The 18,787-nt window shown below is 41.0% G+C and overlaps 1 long non-coding RNA gene across 2 annotated transcripts in view; it reads right to left on the bottom strand.

Moving 5' to 3' along the window:
- LOC137658698 (uncharacterized) overlaps positions 1-18,787 on the bottom strand; it is a 321,759-nt gene that overhangs the window by 134,323 nt on the left and 168,649 nt on the right. For both annotated transcript variants that reach the window (XR_011047399.1, XR_011047398.1), the window contains exon 2: positions 17,210-17,259. This is a non-coding gene — a long non-coding RNA (uncharacterized lncRNA). The remainder of the gene's footprint in view (positions 1-17,209; positions 17,260-18,787) is intronic.

Raw genomic sequence — 18,787 nt, 5'->3', positions numbered from 1 at the left:
GTCCAGGGGCTGTATCGTTACGCGTAGCAAGAGCAGAATAAAATTCTCGTTCAGTAAAAAGAGAATTGTGAGACTCTTGCTTTCTTGTTGCGAAGTTTAAAACTTTCTTTTCTTCAATGCTCCTATACTGGTGACCAGGAGCTGCTTCACACTTGCACGATACATTTGATAAATGGTCAGCCAGGGCATTGCTTCGGTTGCTCCAGTCACATACTGTCCATTTACCTTTAACACTGGTGGTGGGTTTGGGGTGAATTTGCCTATTATCTTTTTGACTTTCCTCCACACAGATGATGTTGGTGTTCTACTGTTAATGGAAGAAACAAATGACACCCAAGACTGGCGCCTAGCTTCTTTCATGGCACGACAGAACTGTGCTCTACATTTCTTGTATATGACTAAATTCTCCACAGTATGCGCAATCGAGTTAAAGACTTTCTTGTGGCTCTGTGCAGGGCAGATAGTTCTGATGACCACCAGGGGACTGGTCGTCGTCTGAATATCCATATTGTTTTGGGAATGGAATCGACTCCTGCTGTGTGAAGAGTTCCATTAAGTAAGTCTATGGCATCATCAACACTTTCAAACTGTTTGCATTTCCTTCAATTTCACTTAACTCCCAAAATCTATCCCAGTCCGCCTTACCAGGATTCTATCGAGGCGATCTCTGTAACGGTGGACCATTGTTAGTGTTTATAATGATTGGTGCATGATCACTAGTATGCCAATCATCTAATGTTCTCCAACTAAAATCGAGAAGACAGAGCTTGCAACTGATAGGTCAATGCAGGACAAGGTACCTGTCTGAACATGAAAATGTGTGGGCTCTCCTGCATTAAGGAGTCCGACATCTTCATTCTCCAAAATTTATGATATAATATTACCCCTTGCATTTGCCAAAACATCACCCCTTAAGGATGTCTACTATTAAGATGTCCTAATAAGAAAAAAGGTTATGGGAGTTGTTTAATCACCTCTACTATATTATCATATGAGATATTATCATTTGGAGGCAAGTAAAGAGAACAGATTGTGTATTTTCTCCCTATATCAATCTGTACAACCACTGCCTGCAGAGGGGTACAGACAGACAAAGAAATTTGGGGAACATTTCGACGAACGTTTATGACTTCCCCCATGGCTCCCTGCTCGTTGATCATATGGTGACCTATAGCTAACATACTCTCGAGGACAAGGAGTATTCTTCGAGCTTGCTTTCTTGTAGACATACAGTTATAGGGAAGTGCACGTATGAGGAGCTTAAGTTGTTCATATTTTGCCCTTAAACCCTGGCAATTCCATTGCAGAATGGAGGAATAAACTATGGTTTATTTTTTGGAAGACACCTTAGATGAAGTCTTCCCATTGGCAATATTTGATCTAACAATGTTCTGCACTGTCATCATTTCTCATTCTCTCTCTCTCTCTTCTTCTCTAGTGTTTTCTTATCATTCTTTATATGACGTGGGTAAGGTTCCAATGTTACTATATTATAACCCGAGTTGGAGCTATCAGTACCGAGGTCCATGTTTGTATTTTCCAGGTCGTCAACAGAGGGGTTGATTTTTTTTGAAAGAGCAAGCCGGGTTATCCACCTCTTATCACAGGATTTCAGTCCTCCTATCCCATGTGGCCCAACACGAGAAGAGGCTTCAGTGGGGACCAGTCCTCTATTAGAGAGGGGCTGCCTCTCTTAAGGTGGGCGTACACTAGTCAGTGGGGGTGGTTAGTCCCTCCCACTGGCGACTCCAATGCCTGGCGTCACCTATTACCCGCAAATATGGGCAACTTAAAACCGGATCACTGGAGCCCGACTCTTAATAGACTTGGTCTGCACCTAATGGGGTCTGCCAGAGGGTTCTGGCGTCTAAATTGGCACAGGTTGAGATGGAATGCCGTTCATCCCACACTGTGCCAAATCCAAAGCAGCAGACAAAGTATAATCGAACATGCCAAAGTCGTCAACAATATCGAGCCCAAAAGGAAGAGATGGGAGAAAAAAGGAAATAACCAAGGTAAAAGAGAAAGTTCTGACTGATTTTGTTGGATCGACAACTGGGCACCGAGGTCCAGTGGGAAAGTAGTTCCCACTGTTCATTAGAGACCAGCTGCTAATCTCTAAGCCCCATCCTCATCAAGGCTTCAGCATTTGGGGGGCTACAACAGGGAAAAATAGCCCTTTTAGGAAAGGAAATAAGGATATAAATAAACGATATAAGAAGTAATGAACAATTAAAATAAAATATTTTAAAAACATCAACAACATTAAAACAGATATTTCATACATAAATTATAAAAAGACTTAATTCAGTCTGTTCAACATAAAAACATTTACTGCTAATTTGAACTTTTAAAGTTTTACTGATTCAACTACTTGATAAGGAAGATCATTCAGCTACTTGCTTATAGCTGGAATAAAACTTCTTGAATACTGTGTAGTATTGAGCCTCATGCATGCATAGTATTACGAACAGGATGGAACTGTCCGGGATGATCTGAATGTAAAGGATGGTCAGAAGAATAAAAAAGTTTAGGCAACATGCCCAAATGAAGTAATTGAACAACGGTGCCAGATATTTATATCTAGATCAGGAATAAGAAATTTAATAGACCGTAAGTTCATGTCCAATAAACTAAGATGAGAATCAGCAGCTTAAGACCAGACGGGAGAGCAAAACTCGAAACAAGGTAGAATGAATTAATTAAAACACTGCTTCTGAATACATTGAACACTGAAGATCTTAAAAGAATTTCTCAATAAGCCAATTTTTTGTACAATTGAGGATGACACAGACCTAATGTATTTCTCAAAAGTAAATTTGCTGTCAAGAAACACACCTAAAATTTTCAAGTCATACAAAATTCAAGAAACATTATCAATGCTGAGATCCGGATGTTGAGGACTCACTGTCCTTGACCTACTTACAATCATACTTTGAGTTTTGTTAGGATTCAATTTCATACCCCATAATTTGCACCATGCATTAATTTTAGCTAGATCTCTATTAAGGGATTCAGAAACCCCAAATCTACATTCAGGAGAGGAACTGATGCAAAGAGAGTAGCATCATCTGCATACGCAACAAGCTTATTTTCTAAGCTAAACCACATGTTATGTGTACTGTTAGGATTTAGGTAATCATAGCCGTGGGGTTAGCAATAAATAATTTCCTACTGGCATTAGACTCGGACCTGTGATGGAATAATTGTTTAGTTCCAGCTAAAATAAGCATTGAAAAAACTCCTCAAGATCGCCGGACCCGTAATGAAAATAGTAAAGTAAATAATTTGGTTATAAACCGACATAAATGAAAAACAAAGAATTTACTATCAAAGTATTTACCAAAAATAGTATAACAATTTTTTCTGAAGTAATTGAATAAATAGATAAACAATTAAGTATCAAGTTTAGCGATAACAGGCGGTTCGAAGGACAGTCGAGTCTTCAGCCAATAAGCGACTTCCAGCAATCATTCAGTAAAACTAATTCATTCTACTATAAGCAGCCGCTCAGTACACAACGTATAAACGTCTTCGTATTGTTTTTTTAAATATATATATATCGATGGTTCACATGCAGTGTCTGCGCAACACGCATTGACTTCAAGGAACACTTCTTGAAAAAGCTCCAGCAACAAGATGAGTATGTTTCTCAATGTCGATGTGTGGATTAGGTTAGACCGACCTATACCATTAATATCTAGCATTACTTGTGAAGCATATGAGAGCGGAAGAGCTTTATGTTGTTAGGGAAAAACTTTGAGTGTTCCTCTCTATCTCTTCTGGATCAAAGAGTGAGGATCCCTCGAGGGTCTAGTTTCTCAAGCGCGTTTCCTCCACTTTCAGCACCTGCCTGGGGAATCTTCCTATTACTGTATCCCGACACTTGAGGATAGCATTGGCCCACAAGTAGACTGAGTGGTGACGCAAGAACTTCAGCGTATGAGTACCAGACAAAAGGAAAGACTCGAGACTTTCTTGTGGACTCCTTTGACAGGTCTTTGGAGCGCACAATCTAGCCTAATGCCCTCAACCATAGGTCCAGCCAAGAAGCAGCCTGCATGGTGTACTTCGCACCCCTTTCTATGTTGAGGAGTTCAGACACCAAAAGCGAAGCCCTCAATGAAGAGAGAATCTGGGTTGGAAGACCCCTAGTAAGGGATTCTACTGAGGGGTCAAGAGTCAGGGTAGAATGAGGTTCCTTCTTGATCTCATAGTAGTCCCTTTGAAGTACAAAAGACATTGGGATAGATCTTGTCGAGGACCCTGCTCTTAAGGAACTAGAAGTTCCAGCTTTTTGGGGTAGAGCTTTCCTCTTGGCTGCTGTGAGTCCCTTAGACCAGGGCAAGACTGCATTGATCTTAGGTGACCTCTGGGTTCCAAAGAGTTTGTCCCAGATTACGTCTTTGTCTTCAAAGGAGGTAGTATAGTACCCGGATCAGGCAGCTTGTTCATGGTCCACATACAAGCTAGGACCTGCCAGATGGCCTCTTCCAACTCCTTGTACTCTTGCTCAAAAGTTTGGGCTTGCCACTCAAGGAAGGTATTCCTCATTCGTTTCCACAAAGTCATCTACCTCCAAGCTTTCATCCATAGAGGCCTGGGGTAGGTCAAGGTCATCAACAGGGTCACGAGAGGGACCCGCCTCAGGAGATACTTTGTCCACCTCCTGTCTCCAGGCTTCCCTTGCTCTAGTGTTCTTCGGAACTGTCATTGAATCTTTCGACTCCTTCCGAGGAGGAAAATGCTCCTCCAGGATGGATGGAAGGCTTAGGAGGAGCCGGCTGTTCCTTTGATACGTTATTTTCAGGTGCGGAGGGTTATTCCTCTTCCGGTGGTTTTGACACTAGATGTTGGTCTGGTTGAACAATCTCAATCCGTTGAGGCTGAAAGTCATGGATTGAGATCTCCCTGGGCGAGCTGATATCCTAGCTTGAGCGGGATTGGATGATGTCCGCATGAGACGGGGTGTTACGCTTCATCCTTCTTCTCTATTTGATTCCACGCGCAATTGGGAGTTAGAGAGAGTGGCTCCAGAATTTGCCCCGGAATGGGATCACCCTTTTCTTGGCTCTGTGACGTGATGGAAAAGACCTCTGTGCCTTGGAAGTCGTACTTCTCTGGGCAGATTTCCTCCTGGGGCCAGAGGGGCTATCTGAAAGAGACCTCTCAGACGCAGAACTCTCCAAAGGAATCCTAAGGGTCGACCTACCCTGAATCTGCCGAGACTAGGCCCAACAAGGACATCTACAGGTTCAACACGAGTATCATACCACGAAGGGAGATTGCCGCCCCTCGATAAGTCCGGAGTTTCCTTCGGGAGTCTGGGAGAAGGAGAACGCTTCTTGGTGGGAAGGCGTTCTGGTACCTGAGATGTCCTCTTTTGTTGGCTTGAATGGTTGATCTGGAGAGATAGGAACCTTCATGAACTTGCTTAGAGGTTCCGTAAACCCTTCAGGGAAGGGAATTGGCCTACCGCTCGAAGTAGTCACTGCGTTAGTCGTTGGCGGAGGCGTTGGGTCCCAGATCGATCGTGAATCTGGCAATTCAGCCCGTGGAACACTTGTGGGATCAGCAGATTCACGCATGAAATTGCGAGATTCACATATTAACAGAGGTGATTCAAAAGGGGAAGCGTCCGATTCACGTGGGGAAGCACCCGATTCACAAGGGGAAGCGTCCGATTCACGTGGGGAAGCACCCGATTCACGAATGGAAGCTGCTGATTCACGAGGGGAAGCAGCTGATTCACAAGAGGAAGCGCCCAATTCACGAGGGGAAACCCCTAATTCCCGAGGGGAAGCGCCTAATTCACAAGGAGAAGCGCCTAATTCACGAGGAAAATCGCTCGATTCACGAGGAGACGAGCCCGATTCACGAGGGGGAGTGCCCGTTTCACGAGCGACAGGAGGCGATCGAGTAGGAGTAGGCCCTACAGGCTTCTGTAGCACAGGGGGAGCTCTAACACTTGCTAGAGGCAAAGATGTGGGCCTCTGAACTGGACCAACTAGTAGAGAGCATTGGGCCGCAGTAGAACACGTTGGCGAGCGTCGCGCAGGCGATCGTTTTGCTAAAGAGCCCCAGGCCGCGAAGGGCGCCGGGGGTAGATTAGCAGGACAATTCTGGGAGGAATCAGTAGAAAGTCCTTGTTATGGCATAGGTCGTTGAGGAGAGTCTAACTGTAGAGCATTGCTTGTGAGTTGAGCATGAGCGGCTACTTTTCCCTCATGAAAAGAAACGCTTGGATCATGATCGTGACCATACGGTATACAATCTTGAACATCCTACTAGTGATCGTGAGCATCTTGCTCGTGAGCACGAGTGTTTGGAGCATTGTGAGCATCGCCCTCGAGATAGTTAAGTGTCGGCCTCGTGAACGTGAGCATCGCCCTCATGAACATGAGTGCCGCCCTCGTAAGAGTAACGGACGCCCTGGTGAACATGGTCGTCACCCTTGTGATCATGAGCGTCCCCCTTGTGAATGTGAGCATTGAGATCGTGTACAAGAGCATCCAGACCTCGATCCAGAGCATTTAGCTCGTGATCGTGAGCGTTATCTCGTGATCGTAAGCCAATTGCTAGAGAAGCGGAATGCTTTCTATGCGAAGAGCACCAAGACCGTGATAACCTTTAGTCTCGTAAGTATGAAGCTCTAGATTTAGAACGCCTTGTAGAAGATGGGCGCTGAGACTGTGATCCGCTTTGCTCTCGTGAGCATTGTAATGGTTTGCAGACTGTGACCAGATGTAGTACGCAGACTGCCCAGTGTCCAAAATGCAGACACACTCCAACGTTCACTACATAAAAAGATAAAATGGTGGAATACCCAGAAATCTGGGCTAAAGGTAAACAGTCAAGAGAACTGAGCACTGGGTACCACTGTCATGGGTAGATACCATACTTTTAAAGGGATATGTTATAAAAGACAAAAATATCTATTCCCAAAGTGTGAGCAGTGAGATCCGACTACCGTATTGTTTGGTTAAACCTGTCATCACTTCACTGTCGTCAGCATTTTGAAAGTAAACCAAGCCTCGATGAGAACACCTGCCGCGATAAGGGGACCGTCCTGTTTTAACCAAGATGTCATCGTCTTAATTAGTGGAGTCAGCATATTTTGAGAAACCGAGCTTGAAGGAAATCCTTGTTTAAGAAATATGTCATCATGGGTGGACATGTGCTACCCTTTTGTTAGGAATTAACACATGGTCCAGATTGCCTCAGAAATTTATTCTAGAAGCTTACATGGCGTGATCGAAGTGGGCGTTTTTGAGGAAGCCAATAGACGATATTATTTCAAAAAGTCTACTATGGAAATGACCACTGCCCACTGTAATTAACTCCACCCATACATGGGTATATAAACTTCAAAAGATTATTCAAGAGAGATAGAACAGGACATAAGACAAGAGAGGAACTATGTCCGAAGCAGATGAGAGCCAAGTCCTGACGAGATAAGAAGCAGAGAAGAGAAGATCAGTAGTCTGATAGAGCCAAATTCTAACCTTTCCTTCCAACAACAAATACCTATCTCCAAAATCCTGTTAAGGCTGAGAAGAAGAGACAAATTGAAGCAGCCAGCCCTCCCTGCTTGTGACGAGAAGTAGCCATCACTATCATCGAATTCTTGGAGAAGACTTCTGATGTCCCATCTTGATGGCACCCTTTCTGTGACATCTTCAAATCCGGTCATCGTGCCAGTTTCATCTGAACTTCAGCTGCCCTTCTGCAACATTCTCAAGCCTGAAGTCTCTGCACCAGTATCATCTCAGCAGCTGCAGAAAACTATTTCTTAAGTATTTATACCTTACTGACTGTTCCCCTTTTCTATTGATGTTCTGATTGATTTGATTTGTTAGTTAAAGTAAAAGAATTAGTAACATTGATTTTCTTTGTATAAGTTTGCGAATAAACGTGATGTATTTTTCGTAGAGTTTATTTTTACATTTATTTCCCATATTCTCAATGGTTGTTGTTGGAAACATTTATTTTAATAATTAAAAGAACCACCCTTCGATTTTTTTTAATAGGCAAGGGGACCCCGTTAGAACCTATTTCCTAATATTATTCTAGAGTACACAGTTCTTCAGAACAATGGCATGGTTCTACGATTTAGGCAAGATTTCTTTTCCTTTACTTGAGTTTCCGGAAAAAGCAGGTAATATGATCGATGGATTTAATTCCGGGGAAAACCAACAAAATATATGACATAATAAATAGCTTGAATCTCAGGTTAGATTTTAGAAAGGAAACAAACGACACAAATTCTACATTGGTGGCTGAGAAGGAGACAGGTTATGAGGGGAAAAGAAACACTACTCTTTAAAAGAATAAAGAAAGTTTAATTTAAACAATTGAGAGAAAAAAAAAACAAATACCTTGGTTATACAATATGTCTTCAAAACCAGAAGGAGAGACATACATATCCCCATGCACAGCCTCTTGAGGAATATTTAAGATACATATATAAATATACATAAAGACCAACATAAGTGTAAATATTTGGGCTAAATTCAAATGTAATTTGACAGGTTACCTCAGTTAGGATCAAGGGGATTGTAAAACAATGGTACACATCGGACCTATCTCTATATTCTCACCGTAACACCAGAAAATCACACCGACCAAAACAAGATATAAAATATATAAGTTCTTTTTCCAAATATAGTCCTATTTGGTTTGTGATGCAGATTTTCTGGCAACTATCATCAAGAAAGAGCATTTTCGGTCAAGATCAACATATTCAAGAGAAAGTTCCAAGCTTGTGACTTAAGGAAACTTCTAGCATAAAGGAGACCCCGCAACATTGCAGACCATGATTACATACACAAACAACGGGTTTGACCATTCACATAGCAAAAACAAATAATAAGGAACAGGTTACTCAGTAAGACACACATTTAGTGAAGAAAACATCACTTACAAAAGTTCAATAATGTTAGTACATATGAAGAAAACATCACTTACAAAAGTTCAATAATGTTAGTACATATGTGTGCAGCATAGAATTGTTACAAGAGTAAAGTTAGAGGGTGAACGCTTTCAATCAGAAAGGATATCACCACACTATGGGGCTACTTTCTACCATTATCAAGTGAGGATTTCAAGATGGGATCATTAACTCCACTATGCCCTTTCTTCTTTCCCTGTCATCGCTTGCCCATGCCTAGCACTCTGTTCAATATTCAGTAAACAACACCAGAAATTGTATAAGCGTACTGTATGTGATAGTAAAATAGTTAACACTATCAGCGAGGTCAAACTTAGCACTTTCTAATTCCTCATTGGCGGGATTTTCAGTCTCTTTTCTAATCTAAGTTTTGATACTTTGCGTGATCACTGGATTGAAATTAAAAGAGCATCAAAAGCAGAGGGGAGTTCTAATCGCTTTCGCCGCCTATCTTTAATAGGTTCTCTAAATATTTTAATTCAGATAACTTATACAAGTAAATCTGTTTTTGACAATCTTCACCGTCTAATTAAATAAAATAACAAATCTGAAAAGTAATTTGAATTTTTCCTAACATACAAAAAATTAAGGTTTTTCGCACAAACCCCATATCATTATTAGACCGTGAAGCTTTTGAGTTAGAACACCTTCTAGATGAAGAGCGCCAAGATTGTGATGACCTTCAATCTCTCAGATGATCTTCAGATCATCGCGAACGATGACCTAACGAAGATCATACTGAAAGACGAGTAGAAGAAGAGTCTCGTCCCTGTGAATGGCAAGCAGATGGAACGCTGGCTGCTTGAAGATCATCTGTGTCCGTAGCAGGTAGGAGGTTAGCTCGGGAGCTAGAACCATTCCTGAGGCGAGAGAGAGAAGATTGATTGATTGATTGATTTCAAGTTTTCAGGCATCCTGACATCTAAGGTCATTGATGCCGATATCATTTAATTTATATATGTATAAAAAAAGAATATTCAGTTAAAACCATAAAAGTTAAATGTCATTATAATAGTTAAATATTTTTCAGAAGACCTGCTTCTGAAATAAATCTAAAAATGCCACTTGCATTGTAAGATACATCATGTCCAAGAATCTTGGAAAGGATGAACCTGCCACCCTCACCTTGAGCCTCAAACAAATATCTATTCCTTAAGTTATTATAACTGGGGCATTCGGTCAACAAATGCGTCACTGTTAAAGACACTAAACTGTCGTCAAAATATGGTTGGTGTTGGCCCTTCAGCAGAAACTCGTTTGTCAACCGAGTGTGACCAATACGGAGACGGCAAAGAGTTGTCTCCCATTTTCAGGGCATCATGTTATACCTCCAAGGTGATATGATATTTGTTACTTCTCTCATTTTATTGCCATCTAAACTATCCCAGTGCTGTTGCCATTAATTGCAAAGCAATTTCTTTATGTTAGGTAGGAAATCATTACACAGAATGGGATACCTTGTTGGCAGCAACTCGGATGCAGCATTCTTCGCCAATGAATCTGCTTTCTTATTCCCATAAACACCCATATTTGGTGGAACCCAACAAAATCGAACCATTATACCTCTCAGTTCAATAATAAAAAGCCATTCTAAAATCTTTAAAACTAGTGGGTTACTAGAATTAAAAACTTCTAAAGCTTGAAGGACACTCCTTGCATCACTAAAAATGGTAAAATTACCCTCCTTTTCCAATGCTATTTTCTCAGCAGTGGTTAGTATGCCGTACAGTTCAGCAGTAAATATTGAAGCTGTTAGAGGAAGTGCACCTCTACAATTAAAACCATTACTATGTACTCCAAATCCAACGCCAGCATCCGATTTGGAACCATCAGTATATATAAAAGTCGATCCCCTATGTTCTAAAACATGTTCCATAAAAAGAGACCTGGATTCTAAGTCAGTCATATTCTTCTTAATTCCAATAAAATATTTACAAAAAGATACCTCAGGTAATTTCCATGGAGGCGTTGATGATACCTTGAATGGAAGCACCTTAGTTCTAATTATATCAAGACAGTTTAATATTTGTTCCACCCAAAAGCCATAAGGTTGAGGAGATTTTGGATGTAACTCAAAGATGTTGAGTGCCTTACAAGGCTTGCAGTCTGAAAGGCTAAAGAATTTGGGATACTTTGCAATCTAAAGCAATACCGAATAATAGCAGACATTTGGTAAAGGTCTAGAGGTAACTTTCCAACATCAACAAGGAGACTTGGGATAGGTTAGGTTCTAAACGCTCCTGTGAACAATTTAATACCAGCATGATGTATTGAATCTAATATCTTTAACTGGTTTGGGGTGGCTGAGGAGTATATTTCACAACCATAACTGATTTTGGAAAAAATCAAGGCATTGTAAAATTTTAAAATAGTATTGCGGTCTGGCCCCCATGATGTATGGGACAATACTTTTAAAATATTCAGAGCCTAGAGACATTTAGCTTTTAATGCTTTTAAGTGAGAAACCCATGTTAGCCTACAATCAAATATCAACCCTAAAAATTTAGCTTCACTTACACATGGTATCCGCTGACCTTTAATGTATATATCCGGGTCTGGATGTAGTCCCTGGATACGACAGAAATGGACAATAGTAGTTTTACTTGTCGAGAACTTAAATCCATTCATATTGGCCCACTGGATAATTTTGTCAATAGAGAGTTGTATTCTTCTCTCATCCATTGCCATTCTAGCTCCAGCTAATGATATTGAGAGATCATCCACAAATAATGTTGAGAGAATATCCCGGGGAATGACTGAGGATATCCCATTAATTGCTAGTGCAAAAAGGGTTACGCTTAGCACACTCCCCTGAGGAACTTCTTCCTGACACTTACCCCACTCTCACTTGAAAAACTCTATGTGAAAGAAATGACGGAATTGATAGTGGTAGTTCTCCTTTTAATCCCAATTCATGAATTGTTTTAAGTATACCATATCTCCATGTGGTATCATTTGCCTTTTTAAGGTAAAAAAAGACTGTCACATGGTGCTGTTTGGAAGCAAGGGCTTCAAAAATAAAGGACTCGAGTTGTATCAACACATCAGTTGTTGAGTGCATTTTTCTGAATCCACATTGAATCGGTGATAAAATGCCCTTCTTTTCAAGGTACCACATCAACCTTGCATTGACCATCTTCTCCATGATTTTACATAAACAAGATGTCAATGTAATAGGTCGATAGCTTGCTGCTAAAAACTTGTCCTTACTAGGTTTTAAAAAGGCTAAAATAATAGCTTGTTCCCAAACACTTGGGAAACTATGATCATGCCGTATTCTATTAATAATGCTTAAAATAAATAACCTTGTATTAAAACGTGCATGTTTAACCATTGCATATGGAATTCCATCGGGTCCAGGGACTGTATCGTTACATGTAACGAGTGCAAAATCAAGCTCTCTTTCAGTAAAAGGAGAATTATACGATTCTTCCCTTCCTGTTGCAAAATCTAAAATTTCTTTTTTTCAATGCTCCTGTACTGATGAACAGGAGCTGCTACTCTCTTGCAAGATACATTTGAAAAATGGTCAGCCAGGGCATTGCTAACTTCATTTGCTTCAGTCACATACTGACCATTTACTTTCAACACTGGTGGTGGGTTTGGGGTAAATTTGCCTGCAATCTTTTTTATTTTCCTCCATACAGAAGATGGTGGTGTTCTACTATTAATGGAAGAAACAAAAGCCTCCCAAGACTGGCATCTAGCTTCTTTCATGGCACGACGGAACTGTGCTCTACACTTTTTGTATGTTATCACATTTTCATCCGTACGGTGTCTACGTAATCTAGTCAAGAGATTTTCTGGTGGCTCTGCACAAGGCTGTTAATTCTGAAGACCACCACGGGACTGGTGGTCTTTTGAATAGAGCTGTGGTTTTGGGAATCGGATTGATTCCTGCTGTATGGAGAGTTCCATTCAGTAGATCTATGGCATCATCAATACTTTCAAAATGTTCTGCACTCCCCTCGATTTCCCTTAGCTCACGAAATTTAATCCAGACTGCCTTGTCTAGATTCCATTGTGGCGATCTTTGTAAAGGCGGACTCGTGTTGGTGTTTATATTGATTGGTGCTTGATCACTAGTATGCCAATCATCTAATGTCTTCCAATCAAAATCAAGAAGGCAGTTAGAGCTTGCAATTGAAAGGTCAATGCATGACAAGGTACTTGTCTGAACATGGAAGTGCGTGGGCTCTCCTGTATTAAGGAGTCCGACATCCTCATTCTCCACAATTGATGAGATAATATTGTCCCTTGCGTTTGCCAAAACATCACCCCCCCCAAAGGATGTCTACCATTCATATCTCCTAGTAAGAGAAAAGGTTGAGGGAGTTGTTGAATGACCTCTACTAAATCATCGTATGAAATATCATTTGGAGGCAAGTACAGAGAGCATATTGTATATTTTCTCCCTATATCGATTTGTATAACCACTGCCTGCAGGGGTGTACGAATAGACATAGGTATTTGGGGAACATCTCTGCGAACGTACATGAGACTTCCGCCGTGGCTCCCTGCTTGTTGATTAAATGGTGTTCTATAGCTAACATACTCTCGAGGACTAGGAGTGTTAGCATCAAGCTTACTTTCCTGTAGACATACAATTATGGGGGAATGTTCATGATTTAGGGTCTCAAGTTCTTCATATTTGGTCCTTAAACCCTGGCAATGCCATTGCAAAAAGGAGAAGACTATGGATTATTTCTGGAAGACATCTTGGATGAGGTCTTCCCATCAGCAGGTTTTAATCTAACATTACTACCTGTAAGTTTCTTCAGAGATGGTCTTGATATATTGGGTTTTACATTTGTGTTTTTCTTTGTGTCTTTTTGGTCTATTTGTTGAGGCGGTTGGTGGACCTCAACTTGAATTTCAGATTTATTCAGTTCATTTTCTGGTTCATTAGAAACATCAACAGAAAAAACATCAAATTTATTCGATATCACAACTCTAATGTTTCTAATGGAGGGGGGGGAGAGAGAGAGATGGAGGTTTCTCTCTTTTATGATTAATAGTTGGTGGGATTCTAGGTTTTTGCACCTTTCCCACTCCAGGTGCATTAGGTAAGTTGGTTTTTAGTGGAACCTCCATCAAATCAGGCAAGGACATCGCCTGTGAGAGGTTTGTGCTAGTTTTTGTAATGAAGGACATAGGCTGTACAGAAATGGGCAATGCCCTATTGTTTATACACCGTGGTAAAGCCTCAGTAGGCAATATGCTTACCTCGTCATTTGACATTTTATCAGAGGGTTTGTTTCTTTTTCTGGAGCTATTGGCAGTACTAGGTGGGTTTGATTTTAATGCCTTAGCAAAGCTATTTGATTTATTTAATAGTCTTTTGGCATGTCCCACACTTATATGTTCCACACTAGATTTGTTAAGGGCAGCTTCTTCCAACTTATACAGCTGGCAGCTCTTGTCTGTGGATTTATGATTGAAGGTGCAATTTGAACACCTCTCTCCAAGTGCACATTTTCCATGGTGAGATTGGGAGCAAATACCACATATTTTCTCATTTTCGCATACCTTAGACGGGTGTCAAAATTTAAAACAATTAAAACACTGTAGTGGCTTCTGCTTGAATAGTCGTACTTTGATTATTTCGTTTTCAATAGTAATATGGAACGGTACATCAGCATCCTGGAAAGTAAGTATGATCATTGATGTTCCAGGAATCTTGTGCTTCTTGTGCACTTTCCATACATTTGGTGGACACATGGCCAGTATCTCTTCCTCTGTAAATTCATACAGATCTTTGTTAAAAACTACTCCCCTTCCGTAACTAAAATTTAGGTGTGGTTTGACATCTAACTTAATATCATCATTAGTTGTATTTAGGTTGGACAGTATTACAGATTGTGTGCTTGGTTTGGCATGGATAAGGAAACTATTTTTTCCAAAACGAGATATATCTCCTGGTGCAATAGTTCCTACTTTTTTCTGAATTAATTTGCATACTTTGAAATAATTCCATATAACCCCCTTTGATTCAGCTACAAGCCACATTGGTGGTTTTGGCTTTCTCTGGGGATGCATAACTTGGTGTCTTTTTCCAACCAGTCGGCAGCCTATATACATCTAAATCCCTTGGTACCTTATTGCAGAGAGCAGCTGCTACATTCAAGTAATTAATTTTACTATTATTCATGTTACTTATTGCTTTAAATGCTTCATCATGACTACTGTAAGATATCCATGAATCCCACTTATCATCTTCAACTTTCATCCTTATTTCTTCTATACATCCATAGTACTCAAATGCTTTATATAGGTTATCATAATGTGTGTCTATTGGAATTTGGGTAATATGAAGGATTCGAAGTTTCCTTGTGTTACCCAAATTACTCAATTTTGGAGCATCAGTAGAATGGCCCTTTCCAGTTCCGAGGTCATCAACAGAATTTTCCCTAATAGACTTGCCAGGGGTCGTCAACAGTGCCGGGGAAGAGTCAGCGTATCCAGGGGATGGGGGTCAATTGTTTGAAGAATCCATGAGAGTTGAAAAAGAAAAGAGACGAGTTTGATTCACCTGCTCGAGAATAATAAGGCATCACATGTTGGAAAGGAAATTTGTACTCTCCACTATTGGCACAATGAGAGTATACTTCCCCGATGGTCCACTCCATACCCTACCCGAAGGATAGCATCAAAACAGATATAGAGGCACAGGTGTAAGCTGAACCCGCCAGTTAGGACCGAGACCAAGAAACTATGGAATCATCCCCATATCTGTAATGATGGGCTTCCGGCCAAAATCCAAGAGTCCTACCCCAAGCATTAGATCCCCCTGGATTTCGAGGACCTAACACTTGAGAATATTTCCGCCAAAATGGTCCAAACCATCTTCGGGATGGCTGAGATCATCCAATACTCTCACTTATAGCTTTGAATGCCAACACCTCCCAACCGTGACACCTCCTCCCATTCATCAAAGCAGGCAGCAATAAAGGATGTATAAACATCCACGCCAGCGGCTATAATGGATGTAAACATCCAAGCCAAAAGAAAAATAAATAAATCTATATATGTACATAATATATACATATATATATAAGGGAAATTTTTCTCATAGAGTTTGGAAAGCAACACGAAAGAAAGTTTATAAAATTAGGAGAAGGTCGAAGTAATATTAAGAGAAAGAAAAAGATTAAAGAGAGAAATTTAGGAGAGAGAGAAGAAAGTCTGCAGATTAGGTAACAACAATGTCCCAGGTTGGTGAGAGGACTCATCATCAGCAGGAGGCCATTGGAAAGGCGAATGGGAACGATCACCTCATCGAAGCGTGGCAGGGCCAGGAGAGGGTGAAAGATGAACCTCGCAAACGTCCAGGGCAAAGGATGTAGAGCCACTGGTGAAGGTTCCTGCCTAGCACCAAGCTGAAGGAGTAGCAACAACGCTTCCTTTGAAGGGGGAGCAAATACCCTTAGGGACGGCCACGCCTACAACACGTCCGCAAGGCAAAATGGCTCCCCGGCAGCTGGAGGTGAAGTTGCCTTGCTAGGGGAAGCAGCAACACCCCCCCCCCCCCCCCGTACCCCGAGGTTGCCAAGGAGTTATACTGAATGCGCTCCTACTCAATCGCCACCCGGAGAAAGGCAAGGGAGGAGCTTAGGGAAGAGATCCAGGTGTTCGCAAAGAAGAAACTCATGATCTCTTTGCCCCAGAGGAAGACCCTGTGGAGGGGGGAGACAGATCACGCTTGGCTTTCTTCTTCCTGCGACGCCCAATTCTCTCACACTGGGAGGCAGGCCACTCCCTACACTAATCACAGGGCAAGCCCTGCTTGCAGCAACGCCCCCAGCAGGTTGGGCCCATGAAGCGTGGGTCGGTCTCAAACTACGACAAGAAGGTGCCGCACAGGAGACCCTAGCGTCCAGGGCAAATCTGCATGGGAGCGTCAAGGAAAAAGCAGTCACACCTGAAAAGGAAAATATAAGTGTAAAGCAAGTCTATGATATGGCTATTCCTTTGGAGGGGAGAGAGAAGTCCAATCTCTCGAGCCAAAAGAAAAAAGTGACAAGATTCACTGAGCTGTAAGTATATAAAGGTAGGTGAGTGCTCCCCAACAACCCCCCTTCCTACCAACAACAAGTGGTTAGGTAGGGTTGCCACCTTGCACTTAAAAGTCTTATGGCTACCTTCCAGTTTTGACGAAAGAATATCTACATAAATAACGTAAGGTTTGTTAGTGTGGGAAAAAATATTTATTCAATAACTGATATAATAAATAAAACTGTTTACAGTAAAGGTACTCACTCAATGCACAGCTGCAGTAAGACTTCTCTAAGCACTATTTGACTGGACACCTGAAAAAAAAACGTGCTCTATCATATCTTATTCACTGAATATACATACAATTTACTGTACATACATACAGTACAGTGCTCATAAAATCAGAAAGGTAAAACAGTACGTACTTAAAAGAATCTATAATTTTACTTTTTAATTATTCCTATGCATAGTTTTAAAGTACCAAAGATTATTTACGTATCTACAAGGTTAAGCACTCAAAGAATCAAAGGATTATGAGGAATAAATAAAAAAAAATTCTGAGAAACATAATTGGACATAGTGTTGATGAACAATTAGAAAATAAATCAACTCTACCCCAATAACATATTTGGAGGTTAATTGTCCAAGCAGAGTATACAGTATTTGTAAAATCTTCCATTTCTGGATATTGAGTCCTCCATGGATGATGTTAATACGCAGACAAACGATTACAGTATATAAAGAGATATATATGTGCTAATCAAACTTCATGTGACCACTCAGCCTACTGGTGACTCGAGGCTAAAATTAGTGGGGGTTTTACTCCAAAAACTACTGAGCCTTTTGTTTTAATATTGTGTAAAAAGAAAAATAACAGGTATAAGAAAATTCATTCAGAAACTTGAAAAAATCCTATATGAACAAAATCCAGAATTTTCTACTTAATAACCTAAATTGTTACTGGTCAAGCTTGATCCATTCTTATAGAAATGAAACCCATTCTTTTTGTTTTAACTTGCCTAAAAAGATAAAATGACAAATTTTGAAGTAAATTGCATTTTTCCTCAGATACAAACCTGGAGCTATTTACAGAGATATACTTTAGGTGTAGCTGAAAGACAAGCCATAAGACTTTTAGCGAAAAACAACGACCCACCAACCGGTACCTAGTGGGATTAGCGGGGTGGGGGAGTTGGGGGTAGCCGGCTACACCAGTCACTCACACACCTGGCCTGAGCACCCACTTAGCTTACAGACCGGGGCCGGATTAAGGACGATTCACACGACCCGTTTTCTTTCCGACAGGCTCGCCGTCGGTTAAGCAGCGTCTAGGTTTCTTATGTGTATTTAAATGCAACTGTTCACACGACCCGTCAGGCAGACGGCGGCCCTCGGACGTCGCCCTTCCGAGGCGGCTCGGCTTTCTTCCCAAAAAACCCCGACCGGTTTGACGGACGTTAGCCACCCGTCCCAACCAGCGGGTGGATGATGTTTTGTGTGAACGAGGACCTGTATTGTACCCGTTCGTTTCGTGGCCTACAACCCCGACTTTTCCTCATAGTATAGAGTCATAGAAATTAGTTAGTTTGTTGTTGACACCATGTATTAGAGGTTAATTGAACTTTTTCAAGGGTATGAGGAGATGTTTGACATGGCAAACAAGAAGTATAGAAATACTTTAAATAAATAAAAGATATGGAAAATGACTGGGGAGGCATTAAATAAAACAGGTAATTTATCGCAATTTTAATATTCTTGGCATGGTGCATAAAGCATTATGAAGTTGCATAACTTATTTTATCAACACAGTTATCAACAGACATCTTAAAGTGTCAAAATTAT

This window comes from Palaemon carinicauda, chromosome 19, assembly GCF_036898095.1.
Source record: "Palaemon carinicauda isolate YSFRI2023 chromosome 19, ASM3689809v2, whole genome shotgun sequence".
Lineage (NCBI taxonomy): Eukaryota > Metazoa > Arthropoda > Malacostraca > Decapoda > Palaemonidae > Palaemon > Palaemon carinicauda.
Note: the sequence above shows the minus strand (reverse complement) of the source record. Positions and strands in the feature narration are given on the sequence as shown.